The following is a 14,618-nucleotide window of genomic DNA, read 5'->3' on the forward strand; positions in this document are numbered from 1 at the left end:
CAGAGCCTCTGGGTGCCTCCATTCACACAAAGAGCTAGAAGATCCCAGCAAGGGAAAATCCCTAGGTAGACAACATAATTTATCCCAGGGCTGGGGTGGGCATGAGGGTGTCAAGAGGGGCACTGAGAGGTCATTCGGCCCATCACCCTCTCCCAGGGAGCCCCTCACGTCACCACCCAGCAGACCCTGTCCCCACAGCTCCATCATCCTGCCCAGCCCAGGAGACCAGGTCCCCGCCATTATCCCATGGCCCTGGCCACCCAGAGGATGGAATCACAGGAGGACAGAGCAGGCAGGGCCCCTGGGAAGTCCCTCTGTCCAGAGCCTGGGACCCAGGGTCCAGACAGGCCTCCATGGCAGACTCCAGGCCCTCTGTCCCCCAGGCCCGGCTCTCCCAGCCATGGAGCACCTTTGTGCCCCCACAGACATCCCCTGGGCCCTCTCCATGCAAGGGTGAGATGCAGAGCCCTTAAGCTGTCCTTCTTCCTGTGGCCAACATCCAACCGAAGGACGAAAACCTCCTGGCCAGTCTGCGACCACTGAGGGTGGGAAATGTTTGGGGGGGCAACAGGATTTGGGGTGCACCCTGAACAAGTGGTTGCCCACCTGGCCCCATTCCCAGGGACAGCAGGGGTCCACCTTCCAACAAGGATGCCCATGAGCTTGGCCCCCTCATGATGCCCCCCAAGGTGGGCCCCAGTAGGCCCCTCACTGCTTCCCCTCACTGAACTTACTCAGGAGAAAGGGAAGGATGGGGAAAAACAGATGATAGCTTGTCCGGATTGGCTGAGCAACTGCAGGGAACCCCCAAACCCTCTCATTGTAACTCTCGTGGTCCTTCTAAGCTGGTATATAACCACCGTGGCGCTGTCTGTAAGAACAAACCTTTGGAAATAATCCAGTAAAAGAAACCACAGCCCCTCAAGGAATACTATTCAGCCGTGAAAAAGATCCTGGAGGTTTCCATGCCTGGCTCTAGACAGTTCTCCAAGACCCACAGCAGGAACAAAGCCTATTGTGGGAGGGGGCGGGATGGGCTTTTCCCCCCTCTGAAACGGAACAGCCTCTGGAGAGGGAACCAGGTGGCTAGGAGGCAGGAACAGGGAGACCCTTCCCCTGACACCCTTTGTGTGTTCTTGCATGCAGAATCAGGCAAACATACCACCTGCTCAGGAAATAAATCACACCATAGTCTTCCCGAGCACCTGCTTCTGTCCCCCCTCCTACCTGCGTCAATGGCCCCCAAAACCAGCCAGCCCTCTGCCGTGGGAAGCGCTGAGCATGAACACAGCGCCCTCTAGAACAGCTTCGGGTTAATTTCAGGAGAATCGCTATTTCCAGGGTCTGCCAAGGGGTATCAGGGTTGTAGGGGTTGGTTGGTGTTTACGGGTCTGTCATTCAGAGCAACATCTCTCTGCCTGGCCACTATTAACGCTTTGGGGGTCTGATTCTGTTCTGGGCACTGAAGGACGCTTAGCAGCACCCCATTCCCCTACCCACTAGATGCCGAGAGCACACCCCTCCCCCAGTCATGACAATCAAAAATGTCTCCAGACATTGCCAAGGACCCCCCAGGGTGCAGAACCATCCCCAGTGGAGACCTGCTGCTTTGGATCGGTACTGAAACACGGAGTGGGGTGGTGCTATGATGAGGTCTGGGGTTCGCTTCGAAAGCATCACAGCGGGAGGGCACAGAGGAAATGACGATGGCCAGGAGCGGACAGCTCTGAGTCCTGCGTGCTTGGGGGCTCACCACCCCCTTTGTTTCGCACACGCCTAAAAGGTCCCGATTTAACACATTTTAAACAATAAAACAAAACAAAATTGACAGCACCCCTGGGGTATGCCTCTGAACAGAAGAGCCCTGGATTTGGAGCTGGAGCTGGAGAGAGAGCAGGTGGTGGAGGGCGGGGCCAGGACTGGCCCTTCCAGCCTGCCTTCCCAGCAGGTCCGGTTTGTCGGCTGCCCTCTGTGTCTGGTCTTCAGCAAGGAGCACTCATCGCATGCCGGGGGACCCGCACTTTTCCTAATTAGAAGAAGCTTGTCTCCTACTTCTGATGTTTTCTCCCAATACGGCACTGGAGTCAAAAGGGACTGCATCCAACAGAAGGGACAGAAAGCCCAGGGAAGTCTCAGGGCCCCTCAAGCAGGAGACTTCTCACTCATCACCCCTCATTCTTCCCTCCAAGCCACCGCCCACCTCTCCTCCAGTTCAGGCACTCAGCATGGACTGGGACAGCACACGGACACACAGATGTCCAGATATTAGGACCCAGGCCCCCGACCCACTGCCTGCCCCCATTCCCACAAAGGGCGGGAGGGCCAAGCATGGGGTTCCTGCAGGGTAAGCAGGTCAGTCTGCAGGGGTGCCCCTGCCTCGGCTTTCAGGAGCCCAGAAGGGCCCCTTGCTCTACCCCCAATAATTCCCGAGACCCTGGAGCAGGGACCCAACCCTGAGGTGGCTGAGAGGGAGGAAACAACCTCCTAAAGCTGGCATCCCCTCCAGCCCCACCTCCCTGGGCCCCTCGCAGGCTCCTTCTCAGCTTCGGGCCCTCCGAGCTTCCCAGAATGGTTGTTTCTGGAGCAGTGATGTGGGAGCTCAACTGCTCAGGTTCAAACCCCGGCTCAGCCACCCATCAGCTGGGAAGCCTCCAGCAAGTTACTTCTCCTCTCCAGACCTCAGTTTTCTCAGCTGCAAAATGGGAATAATCACAATCCCTGTCTCATACAGTTGTGAGGGTCATATGAGGGAATTTTCATGAGCTGCTGGCAGGGAGTAAGCCCTTGAAAGGTTAGCTCAGAAGTGAGTTATAATCCCTCCCGCCACACCTCCCTTAGCCCCCTGTCCCCAACCTCCCAGCCCCTCTGCCAGCTCTCTCCTCCTTCTGGAATGCTGGCCCAGCAGGCCCTTCAAGGCCCTCCTCCCTCCTGGCCCCACCCAGGCCTGCAGGAGTAGGGGAAGACAGGGCCTACCCTGGGATGCCCTGGCCAGGGTGACTGAGACAAGCCGACCCCATGGGCCTCTGAGGTCTCCTCAGCAATCTCTTTGCAGCCCAGCTGGAGCGGGAGGGGTGCTTGATTAACATTCTCCTCAGAGAAGTCCTCTCCTCTGACGATAGCCACGTGACAGAGGAGGGGACAGCCACACCCATGCCAATGCCCACGCAGCATCAGCCAGAACCCAGATTCCAGCGGCACCTGACCAACCACAGCTGGCCTACTCTCCTCGGTCTAGCTGCCTGGCTTTCTCTGCCCACAGAGCCCACATCACCTCCTCCAGGTAGCCCTCCCTGAGCTCCAGAGAGTCTGCTCAGATCCTCCACAGCACCGAGTGGGGCCGCTCCAGGGGCACAAGGCATGTCATCCTGGTATGAGGAAGTCTGGCCTCTCTGCCAAGTAGAGCAGGCATTCTGAGGTGTCCCAATTGTGCTGGACAAGGCCACTTGTGGGGACGCAAAGAAACACCCACTGCATCCCCAGAAGGGGCATCCCAGAGTGAGACACTGTGTCTGGAGCTGGCACCCAGCAGAACTTCACCCAAGTGACGGAGGTAGGGGAGAGGGAGGAATGAGGAAATCTCTCACCACCCCCGTGCGCACTCTCCCTCCCCACCATGCGCTCTCATGCGCGCTCTCTCTCTCTCTCTCTCTCCCTCTCTCTCCCCCTCTCTCCCTTTCAGGCTTCTGGAGTGACAAGGAGGTCCATGCCACGTGGGGAAAGACAAAAGCTGCTTCCGGGCTTGAGCAGCAATGAAGATGAATGCCAAGTGCATCTGTGTGTGTGCGTGGCGCGTGTGTGCATGCACGTGCTGGAGCACATGCTCTAAGCGCGTGAGCGCCCGGCCCATTCATTCATTTACTCCTCCTACCAGTAAGTCCCCGAGTACCGACAGGACAGCCTGCCAGGCATAGTTCTGAGTGCTGGCGATGGACAGGGGGACGCTCTGTCCTCGTGGGGCTCCCAATCTCCACAGAGGCAGGCCGTGGACAGGTGATCCCGAGCTGTTAGATGGGAAGAAGGGTCCAGGAGAAAAAGGAAGAACAGAGCAGGAGACCATTAGAGGGGCCCAGGGGATGTCTCTGACCAGGCTACATCTGAGTCAAGACCTCAAGCCAATGAAGGAGGGAGCCATGTGGGTATTCGAGGGAGGGCATTTCAGGCAGAGGGAACAGCCCGTGCAAAGACCCATGCATATACATGCGTGTGTAAATGTTATATGCCTGTGTGTCCAGGTGCACACGTGTGTGTTTAGAACCTGAATCTGTTCTCAGGCTATCCCAGGCCTGGCCAGCAGCCCCACATCTCCCACTAGGTATGGCAACACTGGCGGGCCCCAGGATGTCCCCAGCTCAGGCTCTGGCTCACTGGCTCCCAGAGAGCAGAATCAAGCCCCCCCCCCACGAGGGGCTACTCCATGTCCTGCACCACCCAGCAGAGGAAAAGCAAGCTGGCAGTGAGGCACCTTGCCCAGCACCCCAGAGCCACCCAGGGCCCAGTTCCCCAAAAGCCAGTATTTCATTCAAGGCTGTTTAGAACAGCCAGGGATCAAACCTCTACCTTGACCTCCACAAGGTCCACAACAACCCAAGACACACAGCTGGGTGTCCATGACCATCACCATGGACACCCCAAAGCCACCCCCACAATAACACCAACCCTCTTGCTATGAGCTCTAGTGTTGAAAAGCACGTTCCCTTCTGTTCTCTTCCCTAATGCTTTGCACAGCACAGAAGCTCTCAGCGCACCCTGCAGCCAGCCTGCCCGGGGCTCTGCAGTGACCCAGCCTTGTCATCCAGCTTTGTGACCTTAGGCAAGCAAGCAGCCTCTCTGGGCCTCAATTTCTTCCCACATAAATAAGAGAAGACTGCACTAGCATGTACATGCAGTGTTCGAAACACGTGGGCCCTCAGCAAACACTAGCTATTGACAGGAGAGAGGGAGGCAAAGCTAGGACCATTGTGCCCATTTTGCAGATGAGAAAACGGAGGCTCGGAGAGATGAAAAGTGCCCTCTGAGTATCACAGCCAGGAGATACCAGAAATAAGGCAGAGACTGAACTACTCTGCCTCTCTGTTCACCATCCCTGAATGGGGCCTGGGACCCTGCGCACCCTCCCAGCTGACTCTGATCCTTCTGATCCACCTACTAGCCAGGCCAGGAGGCCGCAGATTGAAGCCAGACCCTGCCACCACCTCCGGCCACCAGCCCCAGCCAAGGCCCACGCAGACTTTGGGACCCCCACCTGGCTGGCTGTGGCCCCACTCACCAGGGAACCGGGGAGACCCTGCACCCGGCCAGGCAGACCCTGGGCTGGCTTCCTGCTCCTCGCCCTTCTGATCCCGGCTGCTCGAGGGTTTGACTGCCCGGCTCTCAGCATCCACTCTCTTCCTCCCAGATGAAAGGCAGCCAGGCTTTTAGGTACATGAAAGCTGCACGAGCAGGAACTGGAGTTCAGAGAGCCAGTGAGAGGAGGGAAAGCCAGCTTGCAAAGGCCTGGCCTGCACGGTCAGGGCTGAGGGACACAGTCCCCCGGCCCCAGCCCCCCTCACCCGCCGGAGCCACGCACCGTCTCCCATGGGGCTTCTATGGCAGACACACAGTGCCCAGAGGAGCGGGAGATGCCGCCGGCCACCCCTTTCTCCCTCTACGGGGCCTTGGGAGGGGCAGGGGAAGAGTGTGTCTCCCTCAGAGCTGGGCCCACAGTCTCACGGGGTCACCAACGAGAACTAGCCTGGTGTGGGCTAGAAAAGGGGGTCCTCAGACATGCCTCCAGGCTGACATGCCAGCTCTGGGACAACAAGAGATTCACTGGGGGCTTTCCAGGGGAGCTGTAGGGACAGAAAAGGCTGGCAGTGTAGGACGAGGGCTTGGACAGACTGAAGAGGTGCAAAGAGGGGGACAATGGTCAAGGGGGGGGCATCAAAGCAGCTGGGCAGGACCTTCACAGCGAGAGACTAGGGATATGCCTGAGGGGTGTGGGGAAACTTAAAGGGGGGTGTGGACCAGCACATGGAGGGGTGTGGATAGCCCCCTCACCCTCAGCCCTGACCAAGCCCACCTCAGACAAGGACCCTAGGGTTTAAAAGCAGAAGAGTGACCCTACTACTTAGAACAGCCACAAAGCCTCACACACACATACCCCACGGAGATGCCCCCCCAAAGAACAGAGAAGCGGACTTCCAAGGCCTGGGAAGTCGGGGCAGTGGGGAGGGGCACCCTGGGCATGGGGCTGAGCTGGCATCTGGGTGGTCTTTGGGAGGACTAGGATAGACCTGGATAGGCCTGGCCCAGGGCTTCCTCTCAGCCCACAAGCCAGGGGCCGTTCCCCACACGCATACTAAGGGCCCCCACACTGGGGGCCACTGGCCACTTCCCCACAGATCGTCTGGGGATTCGTGTCACCCTCATTAATCAGATCTCATTACCCTGCTCTGCAGACACAGACCTGCCACCAACTCCCACCCCCAGTTGTCCAGTCAGTCACTCAGCCCCTGCGGGGGGCCATGCCCATGGTCTCCAGTCTCTGTCTCCATCTCGGCACCTGGGGCACTCAGCCTCCCTTTGCTTTGCCACCCCCGGGCCTGAAGACCTCCTTCCTCTCACACTGTGGCCTGCCACATTTCTTCACTGTGACTGAGAAGGGGACATCAGACTTTCCCAGGAGCCAAATGCTGTCTTAAAAGACAGCAAAATTCGTCCACAAGACTCCTGCAGTCCCTGCACCCCGGCTGCCCCTGGGGCCACCAGCCTTCCCCTCCCACACTCTCCCGGCCCACCCGCACTCCTCAGAAACTCCAGGGATCCGTTCATTTATTCATTCGCCCACTCAATAACGGTTTACACAGCCCTCGCACACTCTGCGGCCCCAGGGGAGAACACACAGAGACAAATCCCTGCCTTCATGGAACAGACATTCTAGTGGGAGGGATAAATAAATACACACACATTAACGTTGTCCTTAGAACTGCCGGCACCGCGGTGAACTTCAACTCCCGGACCCCTGTGGTTGACTGAGGCCATGTGACATGTTCTGGCTAACAAGGCCGGAACAGAAAATGCCATTCCTTGGGGGCCTTAGCATTTCCCTGCAGTCGTAAGAACCTACAGGGTACACATTCCCTCGGCTACCAAGACCAGCAACGATCCAGACCAGCCCAGGTCCCCGCAGAGGGAGAGAGCAGAGCCCTCAGCCGAGCCACACAGATGTGTGAGGTGATGAGTATCTAGTGTATGTATTTGAAGCCCAGAGACGTGAAGGAGGTTTGTTCCCAGCACAGCCTCACCGATGCTAAACGAAGCAGCAGAAGCCTCGTGCTCTGGCTACAGGACGCCTGGAAACAAGTCTTCCTTATCTCCACCTCACTAGCCTGGAGATGCTGGGTTCACATTCAGCACACACTGATTTGGACTGAAACGAATTACATTCACACACACACACACACACACACACACACACACACACAAGCATACAGTCATCAACACCATGAAAACTAGCAAAATAGCATACAGGGGCACCTGGGTGGCTCAGTCGGTTAAGCATCTGCCTTCGGCTCAGGTCATGATCCTGGGGTCCTGGGATCAAGCCCCGCATTGGGTTCCCTGCTCAGCAGAGAGTCTGCTTCTCCCTGTGGCTCTGCCCCTCGCCCCACTCATGCTCTCTCTCTCTCTCTCTCTCAAATAAATAAGATCTTTAAAAAAAAGAAAGAAAGAAAGAAAAGAAAACTAGCATTTATTGGGTGCTTACTACATACGAGGAACTGTCCTAAGTGGTTATAAATGCCTTCGCCCCTTTGATCTCACAATAACTATATAAACCAGACCCTCTTATTCTTCCCATTTTCCCAAAACTGAGGTACAGAAAGGTTAAGAAACTTGTCTAAGGTTACACGGCTAGCAAGTGGCCGAGGCAGGATTTGAACTCAGGGGGACATCCTCCAGAGCCCAGGTTACTGTCGGGTAGAACCCCAGCCTTCACCTTGCAAAAGTAGGCCCGCACATAAATGTGCATGCACACACGCACACTCACACACACACACATGCCCAGCCACACGCACACACAGAATCCAAGGGCCAGCCCTACTTCCTCTGAGCGCTCAGCTTCCCAATCACTCCTGGCTGTCACAGGCTGGGCTGAAGTGGCCCATCTGTCTCCAACACAAAAGATCAGGCAGGGGTGGGGGCCAGGGGCCCCAGAGGGTTGTGTAAATGGCTCTGCTTTGAGCAACAACTAATTTCTAAACATAATTATTAATTTCATGGTTATCATATGCAAACCTCTGTCTCCCAGACGAGATGAAATTGATTTAATTAGAAATTCCATCATCAAAAAAAAAAAAAAAAAAAAAGAAATTCCATCATCAAGCCTTTCGGATCCAAGCTTTTAATTAGGATCACCAACCCCACCCAAGGCTGCCAGAAATTGGGCTCCCGACCCCGGCTTCCCTTCCTGAGGGCCCGGGCAGAGCCAGGATGTGTGGGCGGCTCCACGGTCACTGGGGACCCCCCTGGCCAGGACAGGGCCCCTCGCCAGGACCATTATCCATCTCCCACCCCACATGGGGTGACACGGCCCCACAGTCACAAGTGGCCTCTTCCCTCCTGGAATCATAATGGGGGAAACAGCCTGGTGAGAACGCATACCACCTTGCAGCAAGAAGGACTGGGGTGTTGAATGTGAGCAGGAGACGGGAGAAATAACAGAGCTCCCCTCTTCATGCAAAATTCACATAGCAGCCTCCCTATTGGAGCCCCTGCCAGGTGCTAATAAAACGGCCCTTATAGCTCAGCTCAGGGCAGTCTGTCAAAATTATCAACAGCACTTGGCCTTTTAACAAAGCATTTCCAACACATTACCTCTGACCTCATCTCCAGCCACTTCCATCCTGGCCTTCCTCACATTGAGGGGACCCCAGTTATAGCCATCTCCTTGCTGAGCCCTGAAACACCAGGCACGCTCTGCCTCGGGGCATCTGTGCTGGCTGTTCCCTCGGCCCTAATGATCTTCCAGCAGACGCAAGGAGGCTCGCTCCCTCACATCCTTCCCTTCCAGAGAAGACTGCTCAAATGTTACCTTTGCCGGGGTAAGTGCCCCCCCGCCAAGATGGTGCCTGGCACACACAGATGGTTCTCGGAGGTCTCCTTCCTCCCTCCCCAGGACTCAGCCAGGGTGTCCCTCACCTCCTGGGGCCTGCTGAGCCCTGTCCCCACCCCTCTGGACTCCCCCGATTTCCCAGCAGCACCCCAGAAGGCAATCATGTAGGGCTGGCCCACACCCACCTCTGTCTCCCCATCCCTGGGGCCCACCCAGCCTCTTACCGGGAGAGCACGCGAACACTTGGATTAATTTCCAGGACTGTTCTGAATTATGTTTTCCAGGAGAGAACCAGAGAGAGGCAGGCAACAGGCCTTTGAACAAACATTTCCCCAGAAAGTGCTTTATTCAGTCCCTTGTCTCACCCTTTTAAACATCATATGCTTTCTTAGGAGCCCAAGAAAAAATGGGGTCCCGATAAGGCACTGAGGCTGGTGAAGAACAGAGGGCCCCGAGCGGAGGGCCTGGGCGGGCTGACAAAGGAGCCGTTCAGAGGCAGGCTTGGAGGAATTACCGCAGATAAGAGCATAGGCTGGAGGAGGTGGGGGCGGGGGGGGCAAGGAGCGGGCGGCACAAGGGCCAGAGCAAATACGATCCTCAAATCAGCACTTGTCCTATTTCATAAGCAAAATGTAGATCAATAAATTACATTCACTTTTGCAGGTTTTACATGCTAATTCCTTCACCTTGTCAAAAGTAATACACATTAGGGGAGGCCAGGGAACGGAGGAGCCCAGAGGCCTAGAGAGGAAGGGCCAGGAGTCTGGTGGAGCCCCTGGGGCCGCAGCGCCTGCACCCCTTTTCCCAAGAAGGGCTCAAAGCCCAAGTTATCAGAGGCAAGGAAACAGGCTGCCACACCATCCGCCCACCCCCTCGCTGTGTGACCGTGGGCCAGTCACCTCCCCTTCGAGCCTCCATCTTCTCATCTGTCAAATGGCCACAGCAGTGAGAGTCTGCGCTCTGTTAAGCCTTACTTCGAGGCTCATTTGGGAGAACAGATGTTAAATCTTAGAAAGGGAGCAGCTGTCCAAGACGCTAGGAGTCATGATGACATGTCTTGCAAGTACATTGGGTGCAGTTAGCTGATACGGACTCTCCCTTTGTTGATTCTCACCACAGCCCCAAGACAGGAAGCCTTAGCCCCATTTACAGGAGGCTCAGGGGGCTGGGGAGCAGACCCGGAGTCACCCAGGCCCATCTGATGCCAAAGCTGGGCTTTCTCTGTGCCACAACACTGCCCACGAGCCATGGAGCTAGGCGGCACTGAGCCACACATGAGTTCCTGAGGGGTGAGGGCTCAGGACCAGCCCAGAGTGGTCACGGCACCCCAGGGGGCCAACAGGCATTGCTGAGCAGGTGCTGGACATGGAGGGAGGGGCAGCAGGTAAGAGGATGCTCAGGTGTTGGTGGTTGTTGTGCCTTAATGAGCACCTAGTCCATGTGGAGCACTTCACAGGGATTATCTCATTTAATCCTCACAAGATACCCCCATGAAGCAAACGCTATTGATTACCTTCGTTCTTCAGAAGGGAAAACGGAGGCCCAGACAAACACGGATATAAAATTAGAGCAAGTGGCAAAGCAGGACCTGAACCCACGGCTATCTTGTCTCCAGCCCCTGGGTGCTCGCACACAGCCCTTCACCACACCTCCCATGCCCTCTGCTTTCATTGCCGGCTGCTGCCCTTTGTCCACACCATCCCCACGCCGCGGGGGAGGGGGAAGCCAGGATGGGGAGTCAAGAGTCCGTGCCCCAGGTCTCTCCCCAGCACATCGCCTAGCACGTTGCTTCGCCTCTTTGAGCCTCAGTTTCCACATCTGTTCAAGAGGGGGCGTGGTTAACGACCCCTGCTGGCTGGACTTACAAGGTCAGGACAGAGGGAGGGGCCTCCACGACCGGGGAGTGACATCTGCCCACAACTGTAAGCCATTGGAAGTGCAGGCAAGGCTGGGACAAGCTCAGCAAATGGGGAGCCCCTGAGAGGTCCGGAACTATGCCTGTGCCCTGCGCCCCTGCTGCTGGGCTCTTGCAGGCTGAGCACCAGCGGAGGGGGCGCGGCCGCGGCGGAGGGGAAATTAACCAGAGCGGCTGCCCCAGCGCTCCCGCCAGTTAATGTGCAGCGCCGTGTGTAATATACAGCTCTGTATTAATATAATATGATATAATGGGATGTATTAACATTATTGAACACATGAGCCGATAAAAGTCACATCACCGTCACTCCGTGTAATTTATATCACAGCCTGGGCCCGAGCCAGGCTGGCGGGGGAGGGGAGGCCTCACTGGAGCTCTGGGGCTCCCTCAGGGAAGGGGAGGAGGGGGAGGGCGCCTGAGCCCTGGGGGGGGGAGGGGAGCCAAGACCAGAGCAAAAGGGACCTGCCACAAAGCAGGCAAGGCCAGGTGATACCCTGCCAGGGTGTCAAGCAGTGGTTTGTGGGCTCTTGGTCTGATCCCTACAACCAGTCCTCGTGGCACTTGACCCCACAGCAACATCTGACCATGCAGTCCCTCCACTTGCCCGCCCATCCCCCGCCGCCTGCTTGCTGCCCTGGTGCCCTCTTTCCTCTAAGACAGCACCTCCTCAGCCTCCTTGGCTGGTCAGGAGTGCTGGCAACCCCGGGACTCAGTCATTTCCAGACTCACTCATTCCCAGGCCACCTATAGCCTGACGACCTACCTCCAAACTCCAGGCTCCCACCCACTGCCTGCTCCCCTTGGCCATCAACTGGGACCCCCAGACCCTCCCAAAGTCCTTCCTAGCCAGGTAACTGCTGCTCAGTCTACAGGATCAGACAAGTCCTTGATTCCTCTTTCTCTCACGATCCAAACCTGATTTATCAGCGAATACTGGTAGCTCTACCTTGAAAATAAATCCAGAATCCAAGCACGGCTTAGCCACGGTGCCATTATCACCCTGGGCCACAGCTCCAGCATTTATGGCCTGGACTATCCCACCATCCTCTCACCGGTCCCCCACCTCCCATACCACCCATCCCATCCCACTGCCCCTTCCCCAGCTGGCGCCCATGTAAAACCCAATTTAGGTCATGTCCCTCCTCTCTTCAAGAGGCTCCCATCTCAGCCAGAGCTCACCAGGCCCTATGCGCGCCGCCTCTTAGCCTCCTGCCCTCACCACCCACCCCTCTTTCCCTCACTTGCTCTGTTCCAGCCACTCAGGGGCCTCATGATGTCCTTCCCAACACATCAGGCAGGAACCTGCCTCAGGACCTTGGCACTGGCTGTGCCCTCATCACCGCCTGTTGATACTATACATTCCATTCATGTGTCCTCTTGATCATCTACCTCCCCACTAGAATGTCAGTCCCACAGGGACGGGAGTTTTTGTCTGCCTTGCTCACTGCCATAGCCCCAGGACTTAGGATAGTGCCTAGCACCCAAACCCTTATTTTGCAGATTCTGTAAATAAATACGAATGTTCGACGAATGAGCAGATGAACTAAAGCAGCAGTCCACTTTTACCTGATTCTCACAAATGAGTTTCTCTACCTGATTCTGTTGGTGACATGTATCTTCTTCTAGAGAAAGAATTTGCAAAACACTGGCCTGGTCCAGAAGATGAAACCCAGGAGTGGAGAGTCCAAGTGGCAACAATTTAGCCAAGATCACAGGGTGGGCTGCCAGCCTAGCTCAGCTCTCTACTGCCCTCCCCTCTGACCCAGCATTGCCTCCAGTGGGGTCCTGGGGTGAGAAAGCTGCTGAGCGCCCAGACTGTAGGGGGCGTCACCAAACCCCCCGGGGCTTCTCTGCTCCCCGGCTGCCCCCACCGCTGTCCAGGCACCAGCAGCCCCTCTCCCTGAACCACCAATTTTCTTCAGCACCATCAGGAAGGGACCCACATGTGGCATACTCCTGGTGGTGTCCCACCCCAGGGGTCCTCCTCAGGGATGTTTGTTGTGGAAGCCCCATATCAGCCTGCAAAACAAGGGCTTCTGACCCCTGGCAAAGGTAGAAGGGATAAGGACTTCCCACCCCATCATGCATTCATTCAAAATATGTTTACTGAGTACTCACTATGTGTCCGGCACCATGATAAGCACCAGGCACGCCAGGGTGGGCAAAAGCAAATATCTGTCTTCATGGAGCTGAGTCCAGTGGGAGAAAAGATCTTTAACCAGATATGCACACCAACACAGACATAATCACAGCCTCTGAGATATGCTGGGAAGAAGAGACAAGGGGCCTGTGAGAACCTGGAGTAAGAGCCTGATCTGGTCAGGGCACCCAAGGAGGCTTCCTGAGGATAGACAGTAAACTGACACCTGAAGGATGGATAGGCAATACCCAGGTGAAGAGAGAAGGGAGGAGCATCCTGGACAGAAAAGATAGTGCAAAGGCCCTGTGGCCAAGAGCCCGTGGCAGTTTCAAGGAAAAGCAAGAACACAAAGAGGATGGAAGAAGAGAGCATGACATGCATCTGTACAGAAAACAGATGTGGGAACAAGATGGGGACACAGGAGAGCAGCAGGAGTGCCCCTGCACTAGTCCAGGTAAGAAAGGAGGGCAGAGGGCCAGGGAGTATCTGTGGAGATGGATAGAAGTATGCCCTCCCAAAAGCCCTCCAGCTTCGAAGCGTCTCTTTGTGACACTCCCACTTTGTGAGCCCTTCGCTAAACTTCAAGATCACCAAAACTAAAAGAAAGGCCTGGAGTCAGAAGACAGGCAAACAGGCTCTCCGGATGCCGGCTTCTCCTCTGAGACAAGCCCGTTCCTTCAAGATAAGTAGGCGCCTAGAGGTTCTCCAGCTGCCCCAGAGACAGGCAGGGTGAGGAGGCAGTCAGAGAGTAGGCCCAGAGCAGGAAAAGACCAGCCCTGCCTCTCACCTCCACTGCCATCACCCTCTACAGCTCCATGAGCTTGCCACGATGGAAAGAACCTGAATTCCAGGCTGTCACCGACTCACCGCATGGCCTGGAACTAGACCCTCCCCCATCCAGGGCTCCAGCATTCTCGTCTAAGTGTCGTAACAACTACACCGGCGCTTCCCGTATGGCAGACTCAGCTCGCAGCATTAATTTATTTACTCCTCCCCAGAATCCCACCCCAGGCAGAGTACCGGCATTCGCCCATTTCACGGGTGAGGGAACCGAGGCCCAGGGAAGCCAAACTACTTGCCCAAAGATAGGCATCTGGCATCTGGCCACGCAGGGACTTGACCCCTTGCAGCTGGGCTGTACTGCCCCCCCCTCACCACCACCGAAATAAGGATTAGATTGAATCCCCCTCTGGAACCCTCCTAACGGTTGTGGCTGCCTCCTGCGACTCTGAGCCCAGAGATCCAGCCTCCAGCCTGGAAGGACCCGCATCTCCGGAAGGATGACAGGTATGCATGGCTGTGGATCTCTCCCCAGACCCTTCTACTTCTCTCTACTTTCTCCAGAAACCTCCAGATGTTCCATCCAGTTCAGCGACCAGATTCCACCTGCCCACAATGGACCAGATATTCGGACATGGTGGGGCAGAGCACAGTCCCTGCCCAGTACCAAGGGCCTGCTCTACGCCCCATCC

General features: G+C 56.4%; 1 protein-coding gene across 2 annotated transcripts in view; it reads right to left on the minus strand.

The window, feature by feature from the left end:
* The window catches only part of LOC111152320 (glutamate metabotropic receptor 4), a 105,588-nt gene that overhangs the window by 63,844 nt on the left and 27,126 nt on the right, over positions 1-14,618 (minus strand). The window lies entirely within an intron of this gene.

Source organism: Enhydra lutris, unplaced genomic scaffold (assembly GCF_002288905.1).
Source record: "Enhydra lutris kenyoni isolate GAN:26980312 unplaced genomic scaffold, ASM228890v2 scaffoldscaffold28, whole genome shotgun sequence".
Taxonomy (NCBI): Eukaryota; Metazoa; Chordata; class Mammalia; order Carnivora; family Mustelidae; genus Enhydra; species Enhydra lutris.